Raw genomic sequence first — 23465 nt, 5'->3', positions numbered from 1 at the left:
TTTACAGGTTACCTGTTTGCATTAGAGACATAGATGCCAAACCAGGGATGAATTTCCAATTTCCCATCCAGTTGTCCAAGTTGCACTTGAATTGGGTTAGGGAGGAACTATGCTTCTCATGGATGGCGAGCCTGTTCCATAGATGGGGTAGTCTCTGGGATACATACCTATCTCTCCAGCAGGTCCTATTTATATCACAAGCAAGATTTAAGTCTTTAGAATGGGTAATTCTGCTACTGTTTTTTTTTGTGGATATGCAGGAAGTCCATCAGAGTGGGATCTGACAATGCCCTGTATTTCAGGCATAGATCTCCCCTCAAAAGCTTGTAAGAGACAGAATACGGGGATAGGGCCTTGAGGTGGTCTGCATAGGACATTTTACTTACGCCTTGTATTCTTTTACTGAGGAACCTCTGTGGACATTCCAGTTGTTAGATATGCCTGGTTACGTACATACCAAAGGATGCATTGTATTCAATGATAGGTCTGATGAATGCCATATACAGTGGAACAATGACTTCCTTGGACTTAGATGCCATACCTTTGTTTATAAGTTGCGCAACACAGAATTATTTCCTCACCACTGTAGACATGTGATGATCAAAGGCTAGATTACTATCTATGTGTGTCCCTAAGTTCCTGACTACAGGGTCAACTCTAAGGAAGCGTTGTCAATATGATAGTTACCAGGGATGGATGACTTCCCAAAGGATACTATAATGCATTTCTTGGCATTTAATTTTAGTCCGTGTCTCTGACACCAGTTATTTGTCTGTGTCAGCCCCTTCTGGAGAACATTTGTGTCAGTGTGAGATTCAATGACAGCTCCTAATTTGCAATCATCTGCAAATTTAGTCAGCCAGAGACCACTGACATTGGCCTTGATTTCTGAGAAGTAAATGCCAAAAAGGAGTGGTCGAGGGACTGATCCCTGAGGGACTCCACTTGTGACTGGCCTCTTTGTAAAGGTAGATTCCCTTTTCTAACTTCCTGGGTCCTGTTTGTGAGCCAGTTGGCTATCCACCAGGTGACATACGGGTTTGTATCTAACCTCTTGAGTTTGTCAACAATGTCCGAGTGGGGTATTGTGTCAAATGCCTTGGTCACGTCAAGGTAGGCAATGTGAACAATTTTGCCCTCATCCATTGCATTGGTGACCTTCTCAAAGAAGTACACCAGGTTGAGTAGGCATGATCTGTCCTTGACGAAACAAAACTGGGTTGGGTCCAGTGTCTGCAGGTTTACTATATCTCTGTTGATCATCTCCATGATAATTCTTTCCATGGCTTTACATATAAGACTAGTGAGACCTATGGGACTGTAGTTTCCAGGGTCTGTAGATGGCCCACCTTTGTGCAGAGAGATGATTGTTGCCTTTCTCAATTCATGAGACACGAAGCCTGTTTGGAGGCTACAGTAGTAATTCCAGAGTTCCTGATAGGTCATGTTTCATGCTATTTAGAAGGCATCCTGAGATGTTGTCTGGGCCCATTGAAGCAATGTTGTTGGTCTTAGAGAGAGAGAATTAAGAAACTGTTCCTTATTGATAGTATGGGGAGTTATATTTGGTGGTATTTCCTGAGGGAATGTTGAGGGGGAGAGAGGAGTAAAGTTGGAACTGAATTTATCAGCCAGGAGGTTTGCTATATCTTCTGGCTCAGTATAGGTGGCTCCATTTACAATTAGCTCTGCACACAATTGTGTATAACCTTTGTGGTTATGGACATTGCTAAGAATGCTTTGTGGTTGTCCTCGGCCTTGGAGGCCAACCTTACCTCAAATTTGGCTTTGGTAGACTTTATTTGTCCTCTGAGTTGTTTGTTTAGTTTGATGAGAGTGCTTTTATCCTGCTGGGTGCTGCACCTCCTAATTTTTGCCATGATTTTCTTCCTCCTGTTATAGAACTGATTGATTTTGTGATTCCACCAGGGTGGCTTGTTTTTTGAGTTAGTTCTGTACTTCTTCTTGGTGGGTACAGCTGCCTCTATGCAGCTATTAACATGCTTGTACAGGGTTTCTGTGAACAGTTCTGCATAGGCAGCAGTGTTCTCAGGGTTTATAGGAGCTTGAAATTTTGCCAGGTTCCCACTTAATAGCAGGAGGTTAGCCTTAGAATAGTTCCTGAATATTCCCGGTTGAGCTGGGGATCCAGTTTTATTTTTACATCAAAGGAGACCATTTTGTGGTTCGACCTTACCAGGGAAGGCATTACAGTAGGGGCTATGCAGCACTCTCCCATATTAGTGAGGACCAGATCCAGTATCGTTACACCTCTCATTGGTGTATTGACTATCTGGTCCAGGGAGTTTGTGTTTACAAAATCCAGGAATCTCTGTGCATGTACGTTTGATGTTGTATACGATTCCCAGTTAATAGTGGTATTGGGTTGGATGGTTAGTGTTTCTAATAAGTTTAAATACATGGTTAGAGGGGGACCTGTGGCTTGCAAGGAAGTGGTATTGGATTTTACCTATGGTGACTTGAACAGGGAGCAGCTCAAGTGCATTGTCCTGTTTGACCAGCCTTGAAGTATATTTATTTTTGATGTAAATAGACACACCACCACCTTTAGTCCCTGCCTGTGAAGTAGCTGGTCTAAATGTATGGAAGGCATTAGAACCTTCCACTATTAGTGTGCTATCCGCGGCTTTAAACCACATCTCAGAGACTGCACAGACTGTATATCAGCATTCTCTAGAGTAGAGAGCTTCCAGGGAGTGGAGTTTTTTGTTTAGGCTCCTAGCATTGAGCAGTAATACCTTTAGATTTTCTTGGTTTTGATTTGCTATGTCAGAAGTAGTTTCAGTTTGGCATTGCCTAAAAAAAGGCACTGTGGGGGAAGACAATGTTTTATTTAATATTCGAAAGCCTAGAGGAGAGAGGTGCAGACCATCCCTGGCAAACCAGCGTGGTCTGTTGACCTATCTCTTTCCACGCTGACAAATACTGCACCCCTTAGAATGACACCAGAAAGTTAGGCAATTATTAAAGTCATCATATTTTGTTTGTATTGTGGCATCATCCTTGGAGAAGGTAAAATGCTGCTCAGTGCTAGGCTCATACTAGCCTGAGACACGTATTCCGAAAGCTCTATGATGTCTCTCTTTATATAGTCTTGGGAGGTATGTCTCAGGCCATTTACTCCCACGTAGACTATGACTGAGTCATATTGGTAATTGTGGTCCAATAACCTGAGTGCATGCGTAATGTGGTGGATCCTTGCCCCTGATAAGCAACTGACTGTAACTTTCCCCTTACTCAGCCTGGTGAGAGGGACATCAGTGTGTCTCACAATGGTGTCTGCAATGACTATAATGTTGAATTGTGTGGTGACTTGCCTTATGGGCTTAGAGGTAGAGGTTCATAGGTTCATAGGTAGGTATTAGGCTATCGGCCCAAGGGCCTACGCAAGCCTAGCCAACAAGATTCCCTGGCTTACGCCACCCAAGCAAGTTATTTTCCTGTGCCACTGACGAGCAGACACACAGAAGTGATCCCCTGGGTGTATTTCCTATTTCCCATCCACTCATCAAGATTTTTCTTGAAGAGTGCTAATGAAGAACTTTGCTTGACATAGATGGGTAGCCTGTTCCAGAGTATGGGAAGTCTCTGGGATAGGAATCTATCCCTCCAGCATGTCCTGTTTATTGTGGTGACAAGGTTTAGGTCCCTAGAGTGTGTAGCTCTGAGGGATTGGGATTTCTTTAGGTGTAGCATGTCCAACAGCTCTGGGTTTGACATAGCTTTATATGTTAGGCAGAGGTCACCTCTGAGTAGGCAATATGCTAAGGAGTAAAGCTGGAGTTTTTTGAGGCGGTCAGTGTAGGGCATTTGTTTGAGTCCAGTAATCCTCTTTGTGAGGTACTTCTGTGGCCTTTCCAGCTGCTGCAGATGTCTTGTGAGGTACATTCCAAAAGGGGCGTTGTACTCTATAATGGGTCTAATGAGTGATGAGTAGAGGGTAACGATGACCTCTTTTTTCCTGGATGAGAACCCTTTTATGATGAGATGTGCCACGTGGAAGGACTTCCTGACTACTGTGGCGATGTGACTATCAAAGGAGAGACTACTGTCCACCTGGTTCCATGAGATGTAGCTCTGTGTTGATGTGGGTGCAGTTTTGAAAGAGTGTGTTTGGGGCTTCTGAGGGTATTTCTTATGTGTATTTTGTCAAGGAGGTCTTTGTAGTTTAGGAAGGTTACATGTAAGTGCCTCAGTATATGTGGGTCTATATGTCTACTTTGAATTGTGTGTGATGGGTGCAGCATGTGTAGTATTGACAACCTTATTGACATTAGGAGTACTTTTATGTGAGAGCTTTGCCTTCAGTGACATTGTATAAGTACATATCACATACCATGTCAGTTTGTTTGAGGATTAACTGGTTGTCAGTAAACATGAGGCAATTTCTATATTGGCTCAGGAAGCCCATATCCACCAAGCCAGTAAAGGCGACAGTAGGAAAGTCCATGTCTGTGACAACAGACCTTTTTTATTGATTAGACTGTTGGAGTGAGAATATCAAGTGACTAAAGGTGGAGGTGTCTTGACATATATCAATAACAAGCATACCTCTAGGTTGTTTAAACAGGATGACACACTGAAGTTTCTCCATGTGCAGATCACCATAGATAAAATCCTGTACTATATCCTAGCAAGCTATAGGTCACCCTGTATGTCACATGAAACTCATAGTACATATTTAAACCTACTAGAGACACTCTCCATCCAGCCTAACTCCTTCCTCATGGAGGGCTTTAATTACCCTTCTATAGACTGGGAATCCTACATTGCCCCAAATTTGCAGGCACAGCAATTTTTGAACTTTGTAAATATAAACATCCTTAACCAGTTAGTGCATGTGCCCACTAGAGGTTCCATGATACTACTGTGACAGAATATGCTGCAACACCCCAATGTCACTTTCTCCCTGGTAAGTGCTGACCATAAAGCTATCTCCTTCAAAATTAAAATCAACTCAGTAAACCCAGTAATTGTTAAAACCTATTCCATGGCAACTTACTTTCATTAAGCAATAGGCAATAGTTTGTCAACTTACAATGCCTTTCCATTCCCAGAGAACACTGCAATCTATGCAGAATGGTTCACAAAAACTCAGTACAACCATGTCAATGGTCACATAGAGGCAGTAAGCCCAAAACTAACTTCAGAAACAAGCCACCCTGGTGGCATCACAGATTAAACAGGTTATATAACAACAAAAGAAAAAAAATCATGCTTAATATTAGGCAGTATAGCTCCCGTAAAGTTAAGAATTTTGTCATCAAAATAAATAGGCAGCTAAGAAGGCTACTTAAGTCCAATAAAGCTAATTTTGATGTCAAGATAGCCTTCTAGTCAAAAGACAACCATAAAGCCTTCTTCAGCTGTGTTAGAAGCCTCAAAGGTAGCACACAGGTGTGTACTGATCTAGTGGTTAACGGTGCCACATTCACTGAGCTGGGTGGTATAGTGAATCTACTGGCAAATTTAGTTCCAACTTTAACCCCCACTCACCCCCCAGCCACCTCCCAGGAAATACCTTCAAACATAACCCCCCTCCAACTGTAAATAGAGACCATGCCCTGGCTGTGCTTGTTACGGCTAAGAACACAGCCTCAATGGGCCCGGATAATATCCCGGACTGCCTCCTGAGTAGTCTAAAATATGTCCTGTCAGGACCACTGGAGTTACTAGTTAATTGTAGTCTTAAAACAAGCTTTGTGCCATGAGAATGGAGGACTGCAACAGTTATCCCTCTTCATCACAGTGGACCACCAGCAGATCCCAGGATCTACAGACCCACTAGTCTGATTAGTCTTATGTGCAAAGCCATGGAAAGAATTATCATGGAAATGATCAGCAAAGACTTAGAAGACCTTCAAACATTGGATAATCCCAGTTTGACTTTGTCAAAAGAAGGTCATGCCTGTTGAACTTGGTGGACTTCTCTGAAATGGTCACCAAGGCAATGGATGAGGGTAAAACACTGCCTACCTTGACCTGGTTAAGGCATGTAATACAATACCCCAGTCGGCATTGTTAACAACTTATGGAATTAGGCATAAACCCCTGTATAACTTGTTGGATAGCCAGCTGGCTCACAAATAAAACCCAGGAAGTTAAAGTTGGTGAGACCACCACCTCAAAAGGTGATTCACCAATGGGGTCCCTCAAGGCTTTGTGCTGGGCCTGCTCTTGTTTGGCATCTGCTTCTCAGAAGTCAAGGCTAATTTTAAGGGCCTTTGGTTGACTAAGTCTGCAAATGATTGCAAACTGAGACCAATAGATTCCTCCCAAGACACTGATATCTTGCAAGCGGATCTAATACCAACAACTGGTGCCAAAGCCATGGTTTAAAACTCAATGCAAAGAAATGCATTGTAGTACCTTTTGGGAAGTCCACCCCAGGAAACTACATAACCAGTAAAACATCTGTAAGAATTGACCCACTAGTCAGAGATTTGGGATCACATGTGGACAGTAACCTGGCTTAAAAACAGCATATATCTAAGGTAGCCAGGAAATCCTTCTATGTTGGTCAACTCCTTGATTTAAAAACCCAGATTTTGCTTGCTACATAAATATGAGTTGGATAGACAGATATGTATCTGAGAGAATTCCTTTCTCTGGAACAGACTCCCTAGCCATGTGATACAATGTCCTTCCATAATCCTATTTAAGTGTAACTTGGACCATTGAATGGGAAACTGAAAATTCACCCCTGGTCTGGCACCCACATCTCTGATGGACAGAGGCATCAGTAAATCACACCATAACCAGTAATCACCCCCATATAAACAACTAAAATGTACCATTTGTGGGATGCATTTGGGTTGCATGGCTTATAAAGCACCTAGTGGTTGTTAGCCTAGTGTAGACCTATGAACCTATGTCTATGTATGTATTGATGCTTTGCCAGAGATGGCCTGCACCTGTCGCCCTTGGGATTCCGGATACTGGCTAAGGCTCTTGCCACCCCTATAGTGCCTTTTTTAGGCAAGATTCAAATGACAAATTCACCACTGTAACAGGTACAAGCAAGCAAAATCTGAGGGTAATGCTACTCAGTGCTAGAAGTCTAAACCTCAAAATGCATTCACTTGAGGCACTCTTTAAAATGGAGAACATCGACATCTGTGCAGTGACAGAGACCTGGTTCAAGGCTCCAGATGCTATAATTCATACCACACCTTTCGGCCACCTAACCTGGACTGAAACACTAAAGATGGTGGCGTGTCCATATTCATTAAGGATATTCACACCTCCAGGCTAGTTGCTCAGCATAATGCATCCGAGATTATCCAAGTGCAACTAACTCTGGGCAAGACCGCAATCCAAATTGTAACTTGCTACAGATCCCCCACCATGCCCCAGGATTCCCACTCCTCATTTCTTGATATACTGGAAAATATTAGGGTACAACCCAACACCCTAATAATGGGCGGTTTCAACTACCCCACCACTAACTGGGAAAACTACTCATGTACCAACTCTTTTGCTCAACATTTTCTGGAATTCATAAATTCCAAAGCCTTGGATCAGCTTATACACACCCCCACCAGGGGCAGCAATATCCTAGACCTGGTCATTACCAACATGGGCGACCGGTGTTCCACACCAGAGGTTAATTCCTCATTGGTCAGATCTGACCACAAGCTAATCAGCCTATATATCCACATCCTGCCCACACCCTCCATTAGGGAAACCACCGTAAAAAATTTCTCCAAAGCCAACTTCACACTTCTTAAGACAGAAGTGGCAAACTTCACGACACCCATGCAGATGGACAATACGGGTACGACTGCTAAGTCCTACACTAATGCACTTCATAAACACTTACACAAGTGCATGGATTGTGCTATTCCTAACAGAACCAAGATGCTGTCCTCCAAAAAAAGGAAGCCAATCTGGTGGTCCTCTGCCATAAACAAACTCTACAACAGAAGAAAGAAACTGTTGCAGAAAAAAGTAAAATCCCATGACTGGAAGAACTCCCTGGTCAGCCTCAGTAAGAAGCTGAGATCCCTCATAAAATCCTCCAAAGCTAGTTATGAAAACAAAATCAACACTGATTCTAAAGATAACCACCAAGCATTCTATAGCTATGTCAAGAATGTCAATGGCAACACTCAGATCTGCTCTGAGTTACAGCACAATGATACTAAATATACAGAACCAACTGATATTGCCAACATCCTGGCAGATAGGTTCAGCGCTAACTTTACCCCCCCCCCCAAAGAGCCCATCTCTATACTGGAAGAATGCAAAGTTCCTGTAATCACGGCTGCACAGGTAAAAACCTCACTCTCCAAAGCCAAGAACACAGCATCCATGGGACCTGACAACATCCCGAGCTGCATTCTACATGAACTACAGAATGAAGTGGCACCCCACCTAAGTACCATGTTCAGTCATAGCCTCACCTCAGGCTTTGTGCCCACTGAATGGCGCACAGCGACGGTTATCCCACTCCACAAAGGGGGAGCCACCACGGACCCTGAGAACTACCACCCCATTAGCCTAACGAGCCTGGTCTGCCAGGCCATGGAACATATCATCACAGAACTTATAAACAAAGACATTGGTAATCTCCAAACTCTGGACCCCACCCAGTTTGGGTTTGTAAAAGGCAGATCATGTCTTCTAAACCTGATTGACTTATTTGAAGCAGTCACCAAAGCTGTAAACGAGGGTGAGGTGGTTCACACAGCCTATCTATATCTTGCCAAGGCTTTTGACACCATCCCCCACTCTGGAATTATAGATAAACTCACTAAACTAGGTATAAATCCCTATGTCACAAGATGGGATGCCAACTGGCTCACTGACAGAACCCACATTGTGAAAGTAGCGGACTCCAAATCCGACTTTAGACCAGTGACAAGTGGAGTACCACAGGGTTCAGTCCTGGGTCATCTCCTGTTTGGTATCTACTTTTCTGAAGTACAGGCTAACACAGAAGGTCTTTGGCTAATGAAGTTTGCAGATGATTGCAAACTAGGAGCCATAATTGAAACTCCTAATGGTGTGGACATCCTACAAAAGGGCCTCACTGAGTCAGATGCCCGGTGTCAAAGCCATAGCCTCAAGCTCAATGCCAAAAAGTGCATTGTCATCCCCTTTGGTAAAAACTCTGTAACCATGAGCTGCCACATAGGTGCTAGTCTACTTAACACCGAAAGTGTGATAAGAGACCTTGGGACACAGGTGGACAGTAGTCTCTCCTTTGATAATCACATCGCCACAGTGGTCAGAAAATCCTTCTACGTTGCACACCTCATCACAAAAGGTTTCTCATCCAGGAAAAAAGAGGTCATTGTTCCCCTCTACTCGTCACTCATTAGACCCATTATAGAGTACAATGCCCCTTTTGGTATGTACCTCACAAGACATCTACAACAACTGGAAAGACCGCAGAAATACCTCATAAAGAGGATTACCGGCCTTAAACAGATGCCCTACGCAGACCGTCTCAAAAAGCTCCAGCTTTACTCTGTCACATATCGCCTGCTCAGAGGTGATCTCTGCCAAACATACAAACCTATGTCAAACCCAGAGCTGTTGGACATGCTCTGCTTAAAGAAATACCAATCCCTCCGAGCTACACGTTCTAGGGACCTAAACCTTGTTACCACAATAAACAGAACATGCTGGAGGGCTAGATTCCTGTCCCAGAGACTTCCCATACTCTGGAACAAACTACCTATCTATATCAAACAAAGCTCCTCATTAGCACTCTTCAAGAAAAATCTTGATGACTGGATGGGAAATAGGAAATTCACCCCGGGGATCACCTCTGTGGCTCTGCTCGACAGAGGCACAGGAAAATAATTTTCTTGGGTGGGGATAACCAGGGTACCTTTTTGGCTAGGCTTGTATAGGTCCTAGGGCTGATAGCCTAGTACCTACCTATGAACCTATACATATATATATATATATATATATATATATATATATATATATATATACGTGTGTGTGTGTGTGTGTGTGTGTGTATAAACGTAGATAAACATGTGTTATATATTTAATCTACGTTGTTCTCTCATATATATATATATATATATTATATATATATATATATATATATATATATATATATATATATATATATATATATATATATATACATATATACATAGATATAAAAGGAGATAAGATACTTATGTAGTGCACAGCTTACAAACAAAGGGATTCTGTCTAGATGTAAGGATGTAATTTTCCCTCTTTACTCTGCCCTCATTAGGCCAGCCATTGAATGTAATGTCCCCTTTGGCATGTATCTGTCCAGACACATGCAACAATTGGAACATCCACAGAGATACTTTACTAAAAGGATACAAAGCCTAAACATGTCCTAATGAACCGACTAAAATGTTTGTCACTATACTCAGCATCCTACATACTTCTCTAAGAGGTGGCCTGTTTCTGGCATACAAAGTATCCTCCGATTCATTACTGGTGGATTTACTGCATATCAGCAAGTCAGATGGCATCAGAAATACTTGGTCTGCGAATCTAATCCTCTTCTGTAACATCAGCAAAATGGTTTGGAGGGGCAGATGTACCTTGCAGAGGATGGTGCTGCTGTGGAACAGACTCCCCATCCTCATAAAATAAAGTTCATCCTTGTCCGTATTCAACAGCACTTAAATCTATGAATGGGAAGCAGAGAATATACCCCAGGACTGCTCCCTGTACTACTAATGGACCAGAGGCAGCTCCTAAATGCTTTATACCATGCATGGGTCCCCACAAATTGTCTACGATACGGTATGATCCGAGTTATTCTCAATAGGAGTAATATATACTTAAAGACTGTGGAATGGGTAAGGCCAATCTCTAGTCAAATAGGATATGTTAATTCCAGCACAAAAAAGGGAAATTGTCTAGATTTAAAATGGTCTGCAAGGGCAGCAAGGCCAAGACTTAGCTATGAACCTGTTTCATTCTCTCTCAGTATGTCCTAAGAACATACTTAACATTGTTGTCGTCTGTTTGCCTAGAGTCAGATCTAAGCCCACACCCTTTTCAACCTCCTTTACATTCAGAAAACCAGTGGTCTGTATAACACATGGCAGAGTCCACAATCTCCACCTCAAGATAAGCAACACCTGCTACCGTAATAGATTTGCAGCCCAGTGCATTTCCTGCCTTTGGAATAAACTCCATCTACATGTCAAAGTAATGCATACATAATTTCCTGTTTTCACATTTAGTTTTGCAGTTCTGAGAATGACAGTTGCAGTCTCCATTGTTTTACTCCTAAACCAAACTCCACCAAAACCAAAGCTGAGCCAAAAAGCAGTGAGAAACAAAGCAAAAAGTTGCAAAACCAGAATAGCGTAACTCCACTTTAATCAACACTTTCGTCGAATGACTTCTTCATAACCACAATACAATGCAAAAAAGAATCACAGTATATACTTTAACATAAATTACCATTAATTAATTAATCAATTAAACATATTCACAATTTAAAAGCATATAGTCACCCAGTTAAAAAATAATAAATGAAGTTCTATTGAATACTTGTTTTTAACAAATAAATAATATAAATAAAATCATTTACATTTCCTAACGTGTTTCACGATCTTTTAAAAATATTTAATATTGATGGCATCATTCAAGCCTGGTTTTTGATCAGCTTGCAGCTTGATCTGCATCTCGCTTCCCTTTGTTCTAAATAGTTCTTGAAATTCCCACTTCGGATGTCATATAAACATTGCTTTAAAATAGAAAACAAAAATTTCTTGAAACCAGGACATTCACACCCGTACCTATATAATGGCTGGTGTTTATCTTTCTTTTTAATATTATAAACATGATCTTTCATCCTAGTATTTAAACATCTAGTCGTCATGCCTGTGTAATATGCTTGGCATGCATCACATACAGCAATATAGACCACTCCTCTTGTTTTACAGCAAAAGTTACCTGGGACTCCTACAGTATAAGGTAAATGTGATAGCTGTATGTAAGGACCCTCTAAAATGTACCTACACATACTACAATCAAAACACTTATACATACCCCCTGGGTTTTTGACTAAGGACCATGGACTACTATGCTGCTGTCTCTCCCTTTTTCAAACATAACTTTAAAGTTAAAATTGTTCCTATAAACAAACTTTGTTTTTTCTTTAATAACCCTAGATAAATCTAAATTCCCTTCTATCACTTTCCAATTACGCTAAATTATATTACATAGACTGTTGTTGTCTAAATTAATACTCGTACTGAAACATAAAAAATATTCTTTGTTACCCCCTTTGTTGATACTAGGAATCTTCTTCTTTTGGCTTTTCCCGGTTAGGGGTCGCCACAGCGGATCACTTGTCTGCTCATGATTGGCAGTGGAGTTTTACAGTGTTGAGCTGCCAGCCTGGCACCCAACCTTCCACAGAAGGCGCACACACACACACACACACACACACACACACACACACACACACACACACACACACACACACACATGCCTAGGGCCAATTTAGAGTGTCCAATCCACCTATAGCATGCCTTTGTGATGTAGGAGGGAACCGGAGCACCTGGAGGAAACCCATGCAACCACAGGGAGGACATGCAGACTCCGCACAGAAAGCACCCCAGCCGAGGATCGAACCGGAGAACCTCTTGCTGTGAGGCGGGAACGCTAACCTCTGCACCACTGCAGCCGCCCTTTGTTGATACTAGGAATAAATTCTTTAATAATAATAGGGGGATATTTAGTGTCCCTTTGGTCCCAAGTATCTTTAGCCAATTTTCTCAGCAACGTTTCTTGATAACCTCTATCTAAAAATAATTGTGTAATGAATTCAAATTCATCTACTAGTTGTTCATTGTCACTAGTCATCCTACTGGCTCTGATGAATTGGCTTTAGGTACATTTTTTTTGCATAAACAGAGGATGCTGACTGGTGGCATGTACATAATTATTTTTGAATGTTTTTTGCAAAATATCCTACTATAAAATTTACTATTAGGAACATTCCATATTAAATGAACATCCAAAAAAATCAATGTAATCTCCTACACTACCTAAAACAAAATTATGTCCACCTCTCATTATGAAAACCAGATCATCTATAAATCTCTTGTAATATTTGATGTGAAATACATCTTTTAAAGGTTCCAGAATGATGAATTCACACCACTCCATTACTACATTAGCAAAGGAGGGTGCCACTGGAGAACCCATGGCCACTGCTCTTATTGGTCTATAGTAATCCCTATTAAAAATAAAAAAAATATTTTCAAGTATAACTTCTAAGGCATCACAATAAAAATTCACAGCAGCGTTCTCCATATTGACAAATTTATATAAATAAGCCCTGACAGCCTCAATACCTTTATCATGAGGTATGGAGGTATATAATGAAACTATATCCATAGTGAATATAACGTGCTGATTAGGATCAAACAACTGTGCTTCATTCACCTCATGAATGCTGTTTAAAACGTCTCAAGAGTCTCTCAAAAAGGAACTCATTTTTCTAACAAGTGGATTTAACACTGTACCCACCATCATGGACATACTACTAGTGGCATACTTAGGAGCAGATATAATAGGTCGAAAGGGGGAATTAGACAAACTTTTGTGTGTTTTGGGAATGCCGAACATGAGTCCCTATTAAATGATAGAAAACTCATTTGATGGAAAATCATTTGGCTGAAACCAAAACATAGAAAGCTCAAAACACTGAAAACTCATTTGACTGAAACTCAAAACACTGAAAATGCTATATGCCCTTTTCCCCATGGTAGTGCGATCCTGGAGTTAGTATATATAGTTGGGGGGGTGGGGGCACAGCCCTCCACAATGGGGGGTGTGGGGGGTGTAGCCCCCTACATACTTCATACATTTTAAACCGTACACATGAATACTTATAACCACAATGAATAACTATTTGGAGAAAACAGTATTTACATAAACTATGCCCCCCACACACCCCCTAACTTTTTATACTAACTCCAGGATCGCACTCTGGTTCCTGTTGATTTTAGAAGTACTCACTTCAACCACAGTTTGAGCATCTTCATCGTAACCAATACTCGCAATTTCGGTTTGACCTCCACATGATGGAACCGTAGATTTCCCATTAGCAAGCAACTGCAACGATTTCTGTATCTCACCCAATGTTCTCAACAGCAACAACAAGTTGCAACTTTTTGCTTTGTTTCTCACTGCTTTTTGGCTCAGCTTTGGTTTTGTTGGAGTTTGGTTTATCAGTTTTTCACACCAAGACGTTTCTTTGCGGTTTTGTTTGTTTATGTCGCCATGGCTGAGCCTATGTCTGATCCATTGGTTGATTTGAGTTTGCATAACACACCTGGGACTATCGAGAGTTCTGTCACTATGTTGCTGTTGAGAACATTGGGTGAAATACAGAAATCATTGCGGTTGCTTACTAATGGGAAATCTACGGTTCCATCATGTGGAGGTCAAACTGAAATTGCTTGTATTGGTTCCGATGAAGATGCTCAAACTGTGGTTGAAGTGAGTACTTCTAAAATCAACAGGAACCAGAGTGAGACCAACACATTTGGAGGGCAGAGAGCTGAAAAGCCGTGTTCCAGCTATGCTAATATTGCTGCTGTTTTATCGGAGGGTGCCAATCCATTTTTTAGCAGGAGAAGGTCAGTTAATCCTGCTATGCAGTCTCTTTATAATGAATAGTGTGAACTTCTGAACAAACTTTTAAAAAATATAAAAGTCTCGACATTGAGAGTAAATATTTTAACAAATGCATTGAACTGGGGATAGTACCCAAAGGTTTACGTTTTTTCAAGTGTCCGAATGGGGTGCATTCAACTTACCCATTTTTTAACACATTAGAGCAGTTTTTCAACAACTTGGGCATAGAGTTTTTGAAATTTCTGGTAGAGCGTAATTGTAACATCATGAAAGATATCAAAAGTGAAATTATTGTGGTCGAGGCAAATATTGAGTCTAATTTTAAATTCAAGTTTTGTGAAAGGAGTGAACATGCTTTGTTGTTAAAAGATATTGAACAACATGAAAGACTGTTGATAGAACGTAAGAATGGGAAAAGTGAGCGTGATTTGACAGCATACAATATGGGTACTGCTTTTCTACTTTTTTTGTTAAAAAAGAAAGAAGACAGTTCCATGGGTTGGAAAATAAATCTATTTCCCATTCCTCAGTCCACCTTAAAACTAACTCTAATTCTAACGGCAGAGGTTTACATCCGGCGGAAGTCTCATCTCGTGCTATATCCAACTGTGTGTTAACAACAGATTTAGAAATTAGCAGTATTTCAGACAACGAAGGTGCAACTGATGGTGGAAACATTTCAAAAGGTGAAATTGGTTCCCTTGTTAATCGTGAAGGGAAAAACAGAAAGTTTTATTAGCTGCAGAGAAGGAACCAAGAGGATCCAAGCAGCAGAGGATGGTAAAGAAAAAAGCCAGGTTAATGTCGGAATTATCTACCGACAACGATTGAACAATAGTAGGTTGAATAATGACATTCTGAATTTATCAGATTTTGTGTTAAATGAAATGCATCTCAAAAGTATTGAAGCTGGGTTTGAATTTTATTCCCAGCAAGCGTGCAAATGTTGTTGATACGATTATTGAATTAAAAAAAATTACTAGAAAATTAAATTTAAAATATATCTTGAAGGACGTTAGTGTCAGTAATTGTATGTTTTCCCTTCCTGTTACAATCCTGCTTTAATACACACTATTCAAGTGTTTGAAAGTATTTGTGAAAAAGAAGTGAGGGAAATGGTTACCAACAGGAGCAAATACTATCATAGTAATTTAGATTCTGAAATGGAAACAGCTGTGAAGGAGTTAGCAGATAACAAAGATGTTCAGATTATGAAAAGTGACAAAGGGGGGATGGTGGTATTAATGAATCGGGTTGACTATGTTAAAAATATGGAAATCATGTTAAGTAATGAACTAGACTATAACAAAGTTTGTTCAAGAGATGTCAATCAAAGTTTTAAATATGTTTCTGATTTTCTGTACGATAATTTAATGTGTGGCAACCTGGATTCAGTTATGTAGAACTTTTGTGTAGTAGATCATCCAAATGTTGGAATTATGTCCGGCATTCCCAAAACACACAAAAGTTTGTCTAATCCCCCCTTTTGACCTATTATATCTGCTCCTAAGTATGCCCCCTTTTGACCTATTATATCTGCTCCTAAGTATGCCACTAGTAGTATGTCCATGATGGTGGATACAGTGTTAAATCCACTTGTTAGCAAAATGAGTTCCTTTTTGAGAGACTCTTGGGACTTTTTAAACAGCATTCGTGATGTGAATGAAGCACAGTTGTTTGATCCTAATCAGCACGTTATATTCACTATGGATATAGTTTCATTATATACCTCCATACCTCATGATAAAGGTATCGAGGCTGTCAGGGCTTATTTATACAAATTTGTCAATATGGGGAACGCTGCTGTGAATTTTTATTGTGATGCCTTAGAAGTTATACTTGAAAATCATTTTTTTTTTAAATAGGGATTACCATAGACAAATAAGAGCGGTGGCCATGGGTTCTCCAGTGGTCCCCTCCTTTGCTAATGTAGTAATGGGGTGGTGGGAATTCACCATTCTGGAACCTTTAAAAGATGTATTTCACATAAAATATTACAAGATATTTATAGATGATCTGGTGTTCATAATGAGAGGTGGACATAATGAAGTTGAGTTATTTTATAAGAAATTAAATGAAGTTTCTGACTTTTTAAAGTTTGTTTTAGGTAGTGTAGGAGATTCCATTAATTTTTTGGGTGTTCATTTAACATGGAATGTTCCTAATAGTAAATTCTATAGTAGGATTTTTTGCAAAAAAATTCAAAAATAATTATGTACATGCCACTAGTCAGCATCCTCTGTTTATGCAAAAAAATGTACCTAAAGGCCAATTCATCAGAGCCAGTAGGATGACCAGTGACAATGAACAACTAGTAGATGAATTTGAATTCATTACACAATTATTTTTAGATAGAGGTTATCAAGAAACGGTGCTGAGAAAATTGACTAAAGATATTTGGGACCAATGGGACACTAAATATCCCCTATTATTATTAAAGGATTTATTCCTAGTATCAACAAAGGGGGTAACAAAGAAGATTTTTTATGTTTCAGTACGGGTTTTAACTTAGACAACAACAGTCTATGTAATATAATTGAGTGTAACTGGAAAGTGATAGAAGGGAATTTAGATTTATCTAGGGTTATTAAAGAAAAAATAAAGTTTGCTTATAGGAACAATATTAACTTTAAAGTTATGTTTGAAAAAGGGGGAGACAGCAACATAGTAGTCCTTGGTCCTCTTAGTCAAAAACCCAGGAGTATGTATAAGTGTTTTGATTGTAGTATGTGTAGGTACATTTTTGAGGGTCCTTACATACAGCTATCACATTTACCTTATACTATAGGAGTCCCAGGTAACTTTTGCTGTAAAACAAGAGTGGTCTATATTGCTGTATGTGATGCATGCAAAGCATATTACACAGGCATGACAACTAGATGTTTAAATACTAGGATGAAAGATCATGTTTATAATATTAAAAAGAAAAATAAACACCAGCCATTATATCGGTACGGGTGTGAATGTCCTGGTTTCAAGAAATTTTTGTTTTCTATTTTAAAGCAATGTTTATATGACATCCGAAGTGGGAATTTCAAGAACTATTTAGAACAAAGGGAAGCGAGATGCAGATCAAGCTGCAAGCTGATCAAAAACAAGGCTTGAATGTTGCCATCAATATTAAATGTTTTTAAAAGATCGTGAAACACGTTAGGAAATGTAAATGATTTTATTTATATTATTTATTTGTTAAAAACAAGTATTCAATAGAACTTCATTTATTATTTTTTAACTGCGTGACTATATGCTTTTAAATTGTGAATATGTTTAATTGATTAATTAATGGTAATTTATGTTAAAGTATAAATTGTGATTCTTTTTTGCATTGTATTGTGGTTCTGAATAAGTCATTCGACGAAAGCTTTGATTAAAGTGGAGCTACGCTGATCTGGTGTTGCAACTTTTTGCTTTGTTTCTCACTGCTTTTTGGCTCAGCTTTGGTTTTGGTGGAGTTTGGTTTATCAGTTTTTCACACCAAGACATTTCTTTGTGGTAGAGTTTTACTCCTGTTGAAAAATATTGAGTTGGTCAGGAAATTGTAAGTTAATAGGAATTAAATTATTTTACTTATGTTAAAAAAGTTGAGATATGGATTCTATGATGCAGGGTTACATGTAACTATAATAAGAATTGTGGTACAGTCTGTTTTATACAATAATTTTAAGGAGAATTATGGTGGCAGTTATGGCTTTTGAGGCATAGCTGTACTTTTAACCTGTGGTTATTCTCCTAGGATAACATTAGATGAACTTCAAAAGGAAATGTATTTCATATAAGCATAATAATGTCATAAAGGAGTCACATTATACTCACTCTAGTTAAACTCTTTAGGAAGATTTGTTTTTTGTTTCCTCCGTTAGTAGCAACTTAAGTTATCAGCTATTCAGGCTGAAAATCAGCAGAGGCTTTTCTGATTTTTAAGGGAAATGGAAGTAGTTTTGAAATTAAACATTAGGGATCAAGAATCATTATTCTTTGTTTGGGAAAATTAGTAAAAGGGATGTTGGTCAAATTAAGAGAAAACAGTTTAGACGACCATTCCACCAACATGAACCATCATTTGTCTGAATTCTATCAGTCGTATCTGACCTATTTTTTCCTGTAAAATCATATAATTTAGTTGGTGTATGAAAGGGGTCAAGTTGATATAGTTAGTGTGCTTAAGGATTTTTCACACCATTTGAAGTTATCCTTAGGTTTGTACTAATCTTACATCTGAAGGGCCATTGAGCTGCTTAGCCGTGACAGCCCCTGGTTTTGAGAGGATATTGATTATCCCTGATAAGGTTATTCCCACAAAAACGAAACATGAACTTATGATCCTTACATTTAGTTTTCAAAGTAAAGTACTATTTTGTTTGACACATAGAGGGAGTTTATTCCAAAGGCAAATCTATAGTGCCAGCAGGTGTTTCTTATCCTGAGGTGGAGGTTGAGGTCTTTAACATGAGTGTTAGGACAGAACACTGATTGTCTGAATGTAGAAAAGGTCAAAAGGCTGGGGACTTTCAGTGTTTATAAAGTAAAAAGAGACCACTCCAAAGGAGTCTATATGTTGTAGAGCAGAATGATCGAGCTTTTAGTCTTATATTGTGCAGTTCATAAATCCTAGTCGGAAAACTCTGTGTCTTTCATGTTAGTCAAGGTGCTTTGTGAGGTATTTTCCAAAAGGGGCATTGTATTCAAGGACTGGTCTAAGAAAGGAAGAGTATATGAGCAATGTAGAAGGACATCCTGACTACAACCAAGGCATAGTGATAAAAAAAAAAAAAAAACACATTACTAACATAGGTAGCAAAGTCCCAGATAATTGTATCTGAGAGGGGTTCCATCAGTATGGTAAGAGGAGGACACTGTGTTTTCCCCAAAGTAGCTATACTTTGGTTTTTAATGTGAGCCTGTGACTGACATATTAGGTGCTGGTCTGGTCCAGAACCTGCTGAAGTATCTTATTGTCCAAAATGGATTTTCCAGTTGTACCCAGTGTGTAGTCCACAGCAAACCTGGTTAACCATACTCTCTTGCTGTCTGCTTGCACTTCTAAGAAGTAGATGTAGAACAGCAGTGGGACTAGAACAGATATTCCTCTGTCAGAAGAAGCTACCCTCAACCTTGACAGTATGGGTTCAGTTAAATAGGCAGCTGGCTGACCAGTTGTATGGTTTATATTAAGTTGGCAGATATTATCTGTGATGCAAACTAATCATTATGGATTATCAACCCCCTCATCCAGGACATCAGTGAACATTTTGAACATGCTGGATTTCAACTGGAATGACAATGGTCGATACCAGTTGTTGAAGACAATAATTTTATCTTTGAATGTAGGCATCATTCTTGGTGGTAGTAGAGTACCATTTAGCAGCAGTGACTTTCCTTCTTTGGAAACATCGGAGAAAATCTCAGTAATATCTTTATGCATCTCCATCAGGATGTAATACCTAAGATCATTCACTCTTACATGGGCAACCACAAAGTCATACTGTTGTTTAGAACAGCGAAGAGCCTTGAGTGTCCTTTTAATGTCTGTAGTCTTAGTGTAGAAGTGATAGCTTACTGTAACCTTCTCCTTCTGTGTTTTTGGTGTTCTTGACTTTGGACTTATCAATAACAAGGACTTTGTGACTCTGCTAGCTAATGGTAATTTAAAGAAGTATGCTTGCAGTTTTGCTGACTCATAACAGGGATTTGTGTGGGAGTAGGTGTGAGTAGTGTTTGAGTCCCTGGGAGACTGAGATTTGCTACATAGGAGTCTGAAAGGCTTAGGCAGAGATTTTTAACCATCTCAGCATATGTTTTTTAGGGTGTTATACTGCTGTTTACTGACACTAGGTGCTATCAATAGACAAGCTTCCAAACTAAGTTAAGTGTTTACATGCCTTAATGTATGAAGGTGGTGGTCCAGAAGTAAAGAGTTGTTAGTAAACATGAAGCAGCTACTACACTGCTTCAAAAACTCCTACATCTAGCAGACTGGCAAAGGAAGAAGTCGAAGACATGATTATGACGTCAGTCTGTGTCACTTATTCATCTCTAACACACGTGACAAGAAGGCTGGGATTTTCGTTTAGATGCTTTAATACATTGAAACACATCAGGATGGATAGCAGCATCACTATATATGAACAAACTAGTTAACCGACAGACCATATGTATATACATGCTTACATTACAAAAGCTAACTACAAAATAGCAGTCAGGCTCGCACGTGCTCAGTATTTATACACTTGTGCAAGCCCTTGGATAGCTTCTTAAAGGTACATACACACATATTGATCTACATCCTCCGTCTTAAAAAGATTGCCCTTTGAAAAAACAATATTAGAGTTAGACATGCATCACTGTAGACATTGGAAACAAAACACAGTGTTCATGTCCAAGTTGCTTCCTATCTGCTACAGGGTTTAGAGATGCGACCATATCTCGTAACATAGCAGGTGGGAGTAAATTTAGCAACAGGGACAATCTGCAGTGCACAGCTAGTATCAGAAACCTCTAGATTCATCACAGGAACAGGAATGTCCTCTGGAACTTCCTCTGGAATTGGAACACCGGACAACTCACTCTGAGATAAAAAGTCTTTCTCACAGGCTATGTGCTGTGGTATAGGCTGGGACACCGGTGTCTCAAGTGTTTCCGATTCCACCTAAACATTGCTCTTTCTGATTCCACAATGTATGATCTCAGCTCTAGACCAATGTTCTACACGACACCAATCCGATCATAACCTATGCATGTTTGCATCCTTACCACTTCTCCTTCTCGCAATGGATTGAGCGGTTTACTGGTCTTTTTGTAGTAGGACTTCTGGGTTAGGCACTTCTTCAGCAGATTGTCTTTCACTGATCTGTTGTTCTTGACATATGGAACGAACGGCTGGGTACTGATTAGTAATGTGGTTTTGGTTTGTCTCAACAGAAGTCTCTGAGCAGGTGAACCAAAATATTTATCATGAGGAACATTTCTGAGATTCAAGAGATTCAGGAAAACATCACTATTATCTCGTTTTGACATCTCAAGTAACTGTTTATCACTTTGAACTGCACGTTTTGCCAAACCATTTCATTGCGGGTACTCGGGACTACTTGTGACATGAGTAAAGACACATTCTTCAGCAAATCCTTTGAACTATTGGCTTGTAAAGTGCGTGCCATTGTCAGAAATAACTTTGTGTGGACTACTATGGACTGAGAAATGAAACTTCATCTTAGTAATGACAGTACTGGATGCTAGATTAGGAAGTAGGTCAATCTTGAACCAATTTGAGTAAAAGTCTACTAACACCAAATAATGATGACCATTCCACTCGAAGATGTCGGTGGCTACTGTTAACCAAGGTAGTTCATAGGTTCATAGGTTGATACTAGGCTATCTGCCCTAGGGCATTTATAAGCCTAGCCAGAGTGTGTTTGACTTTCGCCACCCTTTTAGATTAGTTGACTGTGCCTCTGTATAGTAGGTCACAGAAGGTAGCCCTTTTAAGGTTAGTTTACTGTACCTCTGTCAAGCAGGGACACAGAAGAGATCCCAGGGGTAAACTTACGATCTCCCATCCACTCGTTAAGATTCCTCTTGAAGAGGGTCAGTGAGGGGCTCTGCCTAACATGGATTGGGATTTTGTTCCATAGTGAGGGGGGCCTCTGGGATATGAATCTGTCCCTCCAGCATGTCCTATTTATTTCTGTGCTGAGGTTCAAGTCCCTGGAGCGTGTAGCTCTAAGGGATTTGGATTTCCTGAGGTGAAGCATGTCCATTAATTCTGGGTTGGACATGGCTTTATACGTCAGACACAGATCACCTCTGAGTAGGCGGTACGCAATTGAGTACAGCTGGAGTTTCTTTAGCCGAACTGCATAGGGAATCTGTTTGAGCCCCTTGATCCTCTTAGTGAAATACTTTTGGGGTCTTTCCAGTTGCTGCAGGTGTCAGGTAAGGTACATCCCAAATGGGGCATTGTACTCAATTATGGACCTGATAAGTGATGAGTAGAGGGGCACAATGACCTCTCTTGATCTAGATGTGAACCCTTTCGTGATAAGGTGGGCTATATAGAAGGTCTTTCTAACCACTTTGGCAATGTGATTGTCAAAGGAGAGATTGCTATCTACTTGGGTCCCTAATTACTTCTTCCGTACTTAATGGATTACCACCTATGTGGTAATTTGTGGGCACTTTGTTTTTCCCAAAGGGGATGACTATGCACTTTTTGGCATTTAGCTTTAGGCCATGGCTCTGGCACCAGTTATCCGTCTCTGTGAGACCCTTTTGGAGGATGCTTGTGTCAGCTGGAGAGTCGATTACGGCACCCAGTTTGCAGTCATCTGCGAACTTGGTCAGCCATAGTCCACCCGTGTTAGCCTGTACCTCGGAGAAATATATACCGAACAAGAGAGGTCCCAGGACTGAGCCTTGTGGGACACCACTTGTAACTGGTTTAGAGGCTGACATGGCACCTGCTATTCTGACCATGTGGGTTCTATCCCTGAGCCAGTTTGCAACCCATCTTGTGACATAGGGGTTGATATTTAAGCTGGTGAGCTTATTTATGATGCCCAAGTGGGGTATTTTGTCGAAGGCTTTTGCGAGGTCCAGGTAGGCTGTGTGGACTACCTTCCCTTCATCTATGGCTTTGGTAGCTGTTTCAAAGAAGTCGACCAGGTTCAAGAGGCAAGATCTGCCCTTAACAAAGCCGAATTGGGTAGGATCCAGTGTCTGGAGGTTCCCAATGTCTTTGTTTATGATTTCCATGATGATACGCTCCATAGATTTGCAGACCAGGCTAGTCAGGCTTATAGGGCGATAGTTTCTGGGGTCTGTTGTGGCACCACCTT

At 40.1% G+C, this 23465-nt stretch overlaps 1 protein-coding gene across 3 annotated transcripts in view; it reads left to right on the top strand.

The window, feature by feature from the left end:
- The window catches only part of SAMD11 (sterile alpha motif domain containing 11), a 1263018-nt gene that overhangs the window by 37997 nt on the left and 1201556 nt on the right, over nt 1–23465 (top strand). The window lies entirely within an intron of this gene.

Source organism: Protopterus annectens, chromosome 2.part1 (assembly GCF_019279795.1).
Source record: "Protopterus annectens isolate FY-2018-M chromosome 2.part1, PAN1.0, whole genome shotgun sequence".
Lineage (NCBI taxonomy): Eukaryota > Metazoa > Chordata > Ceratodontiformes > Protopteridae > Protopterus > Protopterus annectens.
This window is presented reverse-complemented; position numbering and strand designations above follow the sequence as displayed.